The following is an 8805-nucleotide window of genomic DNA, read 5'->3' on the forward strand; positions in this document are numbered from 1 at the left end:
GACCTTTATACGCTTTGCACGCCCGGTCCAACACCCCTGATCCAACATTAGAGAACATACAGAGTAGGAATTCAAAGATTCCAAACATAAGTCTTGTGTAGAGAAAGTAGACGAAGGAATCACAGATATGTTTGGATATGATGAGACAGGTACTTGGAATGAAAATGCAATCGAAGTAGGAAGAATTAGAACCATGAAAGATTCTAACCAGATCAACCTTGATTCTGTGTTGAAATACTACTCTAAATTCAAAAAGCTATTTCTCCTGCAATGGGCTGCAAAACTGGTGCCTAGAAGAACCTGCGATCATAAAATTAAATTAGTTGAAGGAGTGAAACCCTCTTCAGGATCCATTTATCCTTTGTCTGACAAACAACTTAAGTTGTTACAGGAATATCTTGACGATATCTTACAACAAGGAAAGATCACAAGAAGTTAATTGCCATTGGGTGCTCCAATTCACTTTACGTCAAAATCAGACGGAAGACTACAACAGGTAGTGGACTACCAAAATCTGAATAAAACAACCTATCCTAAATATGTATCCACTACTACTGATGTTGGAATTACGTGTTTAGGTAGCAGGAGCTGGCATCTTTTGCAAAATTGATTTAAAAGATGATTACAATCTTATCTGAATCAAGGAAGTGGATAAATGGAAAATGGCCTTCTAATCAGGTAATGGACATTACGAATATAAATAAATGCCTTTCAGATTAGCCAACTCTCCAGCGACATTTCAGGAAATGATAAATGATGTGTTTCGGGAATTTTTAGGCTAAGGAGTGGTATGTTATATGGACGACATTCTCATCTATTCTGAAAATGAGAATGAACATATCAGGCTAATAATAAAAGTGTTACAAAGATTAGTAGATTTTCAACTCGCAATTTCAATAAAGAAATCTTTCCTGCATATTAAAGAGGTGGAATTCTTAGGGTACATGATAGCCATTGATAGGGTATCAATGAGTACCCAAAAGGGGGGTTCAGTATGAAACTGAAAATCACCAGTGTTGGTGAAGGAGGTCCAAATACTCTAAGGATTCGTGAACTTCTACTAACGTTTTATAGAAAACTTCTCAAAGATTTGCACACCAATTACAGAAACATTGAAGCATAATACAAAAAGGTTCCAGTGGGGTCTGGAACATGAAAAGACCTTTCAGTAACTTAAGAGAACGTTTACTTTGGTCCTAGTTTTACAATATTACTTCCCTGAAAGAGAAACGTGGTGGCAATAGATGCTAGCAACTTCTCTTTATGCTATATTCTGTCCTAATTTGTGGAGAAAAAACTATATCCCCTAGCTTTTCCCTCCTGTAAATTAAACCCTGCAGAGCGAAATTATGAGATCTAAGACAAAAAAGATGTTGGCGATATTGGAAGCATTCAAAGAGTGGTCCCAATACTTAATTGGAACCAAAAAACCAATCGCTGTATACACTGATTACCAAAACGTCTAATATTTGCTCACCTGGAAGGCCCAGAGCAGGCGCCAAATCTATTGAGTACAGAAGTTAGTTGATTACAGCTTTAAAATTGTTTACTGCCCAGGTATATGAGGTGGCAAACCTGATGCACACAGTCAATAGTCAGAGTACTATCATGAGGAGCGAGCTGCACATTGTGAACAAGCCATATTGAAACCCGAACATTTTCAAGTCAGTTTGGTAACAAGAACTATTGAATGGAAAATCCAAATATGCCAAATAACAAGTAGCACAACAGATGACATAAGTGTAGGTAATATAAAGAAAACAGCAAATTGGAACAACTCGGGCTCCGTGATTCAAGTAAAATGGTTAGATACCAGAGCATGGTTATTAACTAAAGCTTCTAGAATCGCAGCAGGCTACGATCATTACGCTATGCAGGAAGCTATAGTTCTAGTACAGAAATAAGCAATTGTTCAAACCTGTATTACTATCAGGCTACTGGTCAGAACTTATAGGTGAATTGTCCAAAGAAGTGGATTAGTGGTCAAAAGCGGTATCTCTACTTGTGTTAGTATAATAGACGCATATTGTACCAGAGAACTCAAATTGTTGCCATTCAACCACCGAGATGCAGACTGTCACATCAAAACCATCAAACGAATTGCGCAGCTGGTGATAGAAAAAATTAACACAGCAGATATGATGGAAATAGACAACCGAGAAGATACTAAACGAGGCAAGTCACAATTAAGCAGCACTGATATCACAATAAGGACTATTACTTTCTGGGAAATTGAAATGGGCAGTTAGCTAGTTACATGCATCAATAGAAAAGAATACAAACTGGTATGATGCAGCCAAAATACCTGAGCAAATCCTCATGACTAGTGCTATACTAGCTGGCAAGGAATTAAAAACATTCAATCCAGAATTCTTGTAGCAAATCCTAAAAGCTATTCCAGAAGATAGAGAATGGCTTAAAAGAAAAAGGTGAGTTGGAAAAACTACAAGACAATGGCAAACCTTTCCTGAAAGACAGGACCCTATCCGATGAGTTGCTTTACTCTAAGCAAAGACTATTTATGCCAAAATAGCAGGACCTTTATACAATAGCTGAAAGGTATTATAACACTAAAATAGCAGGACCCTTTGGGCAAGAAAAACCCTTGAGATGATTATAAGGGACTTCTATTAGAAAGGACTAGCAGAATAGACAAACGATTACATAAGGTTGTGTGATAATTGTCAACACAACAAATCCCCACAACATATGAAATATAGTCTACTACAACTGCTATCAATATCCTATGCAGGATAGGAATCTATTTCTGTTGACTTTATTACGCAGTTTCCCGAAAGTTAAGCATGTACCCAAATTATAAAAGTAGTTGACCAGTTGACAAAGATGGCACACTTTGTTGGATTAGAAAGAACAGCTACCACAAAGGACGTAGCTACTGCCTTGATAAAGAAAACATAGAAACTACTTAGCTTACCAACAGAAATTATCCCAGATATAGACTTGTAGTTTGCTGGAGAATTTTGGAAATCCTTGTGCAAAACATTAACCATAAAAAGGAGGATGTCTACAGTGTACTACCCAGAAATGGATAGACAAACCGAGCAAACCAACCAATTGTTGGAAGGTTATTTGTGAAGTTTCATCAACTATGATCTGGATGACTGGTACCAATTACTACTCCTAGCCGAACATGCCTACAATAGCTCAGTAACCAAGAGTCATGGAAGGACCTATTTCTATGCAAACTGTAGATTTCATCGAGAAACTGGATGGATGAAGGAATGTGAGGTGTAAAATCCAGGAGCTACACTTTATGCAAACTGGATAAAAATGATTCACAAGCAAGCAAGGTAGTAACTCCAATAGATACAAGAAGCTATGGCCAAATACGATGATAGAAAGGCCAAGCAACAACCTGACTTCAAAATCTGTGACAAAGTAATGTTAAATACAAAGAACATTCATACTCATTAGAAATCAAAGAAACTCAGTCCAAAATTATATGGACCATTTGTGATCTTAGAGAAATGAGAAAATCATATCTATAAACTCAATATTTCAGATAGATGGAATATATACCCAGTGTTCAATGTATCTCGGTTACAATGGTACAGGGAATTGGTATGCACTGAGAGACAACAACCTCCTATAGAGTGCAAGCATATCAAGGGTGACTGACAATGGGAGATCGAGAAAATTGTAAGAAGTGAGATACCCTTTTACCGAAAATGAGTACATAGTCACTACTAAGAGGTGCAGGAACTATGGTACTTTGTTAAGTGGCAAGGTTGTTCCGAAGACCAGAACACCTGTGAGCCTGCCACAGGTATGGATAATGCGAGCGAAATGGTGGAAGAGTTCTACACAAATAATCCAGAAATGCGATAGTGGGTAGAGGAATAATGATTGGGAAGAGATTTTCCTACTATGGCTAAGTAAATGTGGAAGGTTTTTTATCCTGTCCTCATAGCGTCCTAAAGGAATTAATGTTTAAGGTTGAATAATTAATTGTTTTAAGTTTTAATTTGTTTTATATGTATGTAAAAAGACATATGAGGGGAAGCCTTAAGGGGAGGGAGCTCATATCTGGAATACCAATATCCGATACCTAGGAACCACCCTTACCACGATAACCCCTCTCCAAATAGGAAATCCACAGTCTCGAACACTCTCCTCCAGTCCCCTTATTGGGCTGCAGATTATTATACATATCAATCTCAGTTGAATCCTGTGACTATAATACCATAGAATTGAAGGTGTCAGAATAACACCGCATACATCACTGCTGTCCAACTGACCAGAACCTGTTCGCAGGATATATGAGAGGAGTCCTTCAGCTAGGTCTGAGAAGTAGAACCGAGTATATCCGACAACACAGAGAGCTAGTAGGCTTTAAAGATGTGATGCCTTTGGCATACACCGCAGGTAATGGGACATTTGCATACGAAGAGATAGTATTGAATGATAAAGAATCTCACAAGAGACCAATACATTCACATCCACTCTACAATAACCAGAAGAGCCTAGAACTCAGAGGGGCACTACCATAGAAGCCAATAGACTTTACATAGTGTTACAACTCAGTTTTAGAATACGTTACAGCTGTGGGCATAACTTCCAACAAGGCTTCAGCAATTGGAATCCTATTACCCCGAGTAACTAAGGGTTGCCGATGGAGGGATTATTTGTCAATCTCATGGAATGGCTTCCTGTGAATTAGCAGGAAATCCACCAGAAGATATTTATTGGTTGGATAAGGAGTTATGAACATTTAAACTCAGGTGACCTAGGAAGGTTGCAAATACAACTACCTTGGCAGATACAACTCACAAATGAAGCTGATCATTTCATTCATAACTGAGATAATTGGGGTCCACTCAGTTCAACTTGAGAACTAGGCCATAAGTGTAGAGATTCTAATAATCAGATAATTGCTATTGGAAATACCATGATTCCCAGTTAGCTATATTGCAATTACTGAAAAGGTTGTGGTAATTTTCAGGGTCTTTAGGTGTTCGCATTTTTGAAGAATACCCTACTTTGGGAATTATAATTAGAGAAATACATAGTTATATAATAAATAGATATGAACACTAAGATGAGAAATATAAATATTGAAGTGCCTTCCAAGCTTTAGACATCATCAAGCAATAGAGAAGAGACCTTAACACTATAATATTATTTTTGCAATTCTACTTTACTTTACTGATTTTACTACTCTGTTAGTAGTCATAAACGAAACAAGTGAATTTGAGCCTTCTTAAAGAATCTCTGTCTACAGAAATGAATCTTAATTAGCCTAACCAAATCTGAAGTCTATCAAGTTGTCTCCACCTAAGAGGATTAAAGTCTTACATTTTTTTTCGGAACCATCCTCACCACCCCCTGATGAACATTCTTGGCAGCCCATAAGAGCGATAGCCAGCCACACCCTGCATCAATAGTATTGGGATTAACGTCTTTTCATTCTTGCCACATCCTCACCACTCTCTTACATTTATTCCCAGTAGCCAAAGAGAGCCGCGTTCCACCACATTCTGTGCTGGTGATCTTGGGATCGACCTCTTTTCATTCTAGCATCATCCCTGCAATTCTCTTATGTCGATTCCTAGCAGCACATAAGAGGTGTATCTGGCCACCTCTGTCAGTGGTATTGGGATTGACATGTTTCCGTTCTAAAAGTATCCCCACAACCCCCTCATATCAATTGTTAGCAGCTATCAAGAGATATGTTTGGCCAAATAAGTTATTAGTGGTATTGGGATCAACGTCTTTATATTCTAGCAGTATCTACACCACCCCCTTATGTCTATTCTCGGCAGCCAGCCAGAGCAATGTCCAGCCACACATTCTATCAGTGGTATTAGGATTGACGCTCTTCCGTTCTAGTAGCATCCTTACAACCCTCTCATGCCTGCTCCGGCAGCCCAAGAGAGTTACGTTCGGCTATTACTGGCATTAGCTATGTTGGAATTAATGTCGATCCGGTCTAGCAGCATCCTTACCATCTCCCTATATCCATTCTCAGCAGCCCGTGAGAGAGGTGTTTGAGCACTCTGAGTGTCAGCTATGTTGGGATTTACCTTGTTCTGGTCCAGCAAAATTCTCACCACTCCCACCTGCCAATTTACCACAGCCCACAGGAGCAGTTTTTGGCCATATCTAGTGTCAGGCATGTTTGGATTGACATTGTCCACTGCTAGTAGCATCGTCACAACCCCTTTATGTCTGTTCCCAGCAGCGCAGGAGAGAGGTGTTCGCCTATCCTCAGTGCTAGCTTTGTCGTGGTTGACATCATCCCTTGCCAGTAATATCTTTACCACCCTCTTAAGCCCACACGCAGCAGCCCATGAGAGGGGCATTCAGCCATATTGAGTGTCAAGGGTGTTTGGATTGACATCATTCTGTTCCAGAAGTGCCCTTCCTACGTCCTGGTGCCCATTCTTGGCTGCCCACAAGAGCAGCATTCGGCCATATAGTACATCAGGAGTATTAGGATTGATGTCACTCCATCGCCGTAGTACCTTTACCACCCCCTCATGCCCCCTCCTAGCAGCACATGAAATTTCTTTGTTGCTATTGGAATCTGTTGCCTTCACATTCCATATATTCAGTTCCAATAAAGCAACAGTTATATCTACACACCCGCGGAATGTGGTACTGTAAAGCCCTATAAATCTCCTAGAGCTGCCTCTCCTATCAAATGGTCACACTCCAAAGCCCATGCTACACAATAGCAATATTTTTGAAGATATGTACCCATCATATCCGTTGAGTAGTTCTAACACAAGAACTTTCACACGTTTAATGATTTCCCATCTAGTATGTGTACCCTAGTAACAAGAAGCCTACTTGATAAAAGGGCCAGCTGTTGGGGCAGAATGAAGAGTGAGTAAAAGGTCTGTTATGTGGCGAAAGTTGAAGTAGGTCAAACAGACCTCTGCAATCATTGGGTAGAGCTTATAGAACATGTGGGTATTACGGCAGAGGTACTCATGCAGAGTGTAGTGAACGAAGCGGACGGTAGACAAGGACTACTCGAGAGTAACACGCTCCAAAGAGTAAGTTAGGAGTGTTTCTATCCCAGGAAGATTATCAATATTCAGGTAAATAGATCCTTCTTCTATAGCTATCTGGCCACCCACAGCTCCTGGAGAGACCCGGATGCTCCAGACACATGCCCCTACTGCGAGGAGGGGCCAGAGTCTTTCCACCAAGCCATTCTCAACTGCCCCTCTGACAGCAGAGCCAGAGACGCCCACCTCCCGGGGGTTGAGTGCCTGGATGAAGGGGAACCCATTTGGACATCACCAGAACTGCTTCACGGCCTATCCGCCTACATCTCAGCCACCTCGGTCGGCTTGCCCCTGCTCATACCTGCATTTAGAGATCCCTCCTCTAGAGCCGAACTCATCAGGAGTCCCATTTCTCCACTCAGCCCCTCGCCCTCGGTTTGAGCTGCGGAGCGAGAGTACACTTGTTTTATTTCATTGCTTGTAAGATTTCTCTAGGTTCTCGGTTGGATGTTTTCCTTTATAGCTAGCTGATTATACGCCTTATAATATGGGTTGTTCGCCCTTGTTGGAGGTACTGGTTTGGTTTCTTTTGTTTTTGTTGGACTTGGGATTAAGGTTTTGTTTATGCCATAGCTAATGCTACATGCGAGTTCTTGTACCTAAACAATGAATACATGATTATGAAAAAAAAAAAAAGAGATGCTTCTTCTACTCCTTATACATGGCACAACTCGTCGACAAGTAATAGCAACTCCGAATGTAATACCCACATTAAAACTTTCATACTGAGTTTTGGCATATCTCCTTCATGTTCCTTTACCGGCGATAAGGTCGTGGCGTACGCAAGGGCTTGACTCTCTCCTGTGCTTGTCTGGTCAAGCTTTTTCCTTCTACAGTAGAGCGTAATCTCCTCCAGGATCGTATCAATCTTTAGGGAAAGTAGAAGGAAACAAGCCATTGTTGTTAGTGTATAACAGCTCAGCCTTATATTCAATCATCTTCCATACCTTCCTGACATATTCTCAGCAATGGTTTGCAAAATATCCGCTTGCAATTTGTTGTTCATTGCGCCGAGATTAGTGTCACGATCTAACCTGATCTCCAAATAATTTCTAATACCATCCTCTGTAGGACTAACATGTATCCTAACCGCCATACTAAAATATTTGATTATTTCATCCTCAATATGGCATTTCCTGGTAAGGAATATCCATGTATTTGGGAATATAGAGATAATTTTTCTCAGTGATAAATAGAGCTCCTATGGGTGCTTTGGAGTGGATTTGTCTAAGGGGTCAACGCAGATAATCATGCCAAGGTTGCAGCGCTCGGGCGCTACAACCCCCAAAACTTCGCTAACTCAGCTTTCAGGTACACTCATCCTGAGTGCCTGACAGCTCAATGAAAGATTGCAGCTCAATGATAGATTGTGGCTCAATACAATTTTGTGGCTCAACAATCTATTGTAGCTCAACATCAGTTTGCAGCTCTATACAATTTTGGAGCTCAAAGTCAGTTCTTGGATCAATGAGGGTCTATGGCTCAATGATAGTCTATGTCTCAATAATAGCCTTTAGCTTAAAACTGCCTATAGCTTAATAGAATTTTGTAGTTCAATACTATTACTTTAAGACTTGATAAAAGTTGTGAGTATAAAGTATTTAAATAGATTAAGTTCCATGTAGTATCCCTTGAATAAATGAACTCCATCATCTCAACTTCAAACTCTTTCTATATATGAATCAGTTATGTATTCTTCGTCTGCTCTCAATCCTCCAAGTCAACTATCTATGCTAGATTGGTTACATGCCCGTGACAGGAGTCGGAT

This window comes from Tuber melanosporum, assembly GCF_000151645.1.
Source record: "Tuber melanosporum whole genome shotgun sequence assembly, scaffold_160, strain Mel28".
Taxonomy (NCBI): domain Eukaryota; kingdom Fungi; phylum Ascomycota; class Pezizomycetes; order Pezizales; family Tuberaceae; genus Tuber; species Tuber melanosporum.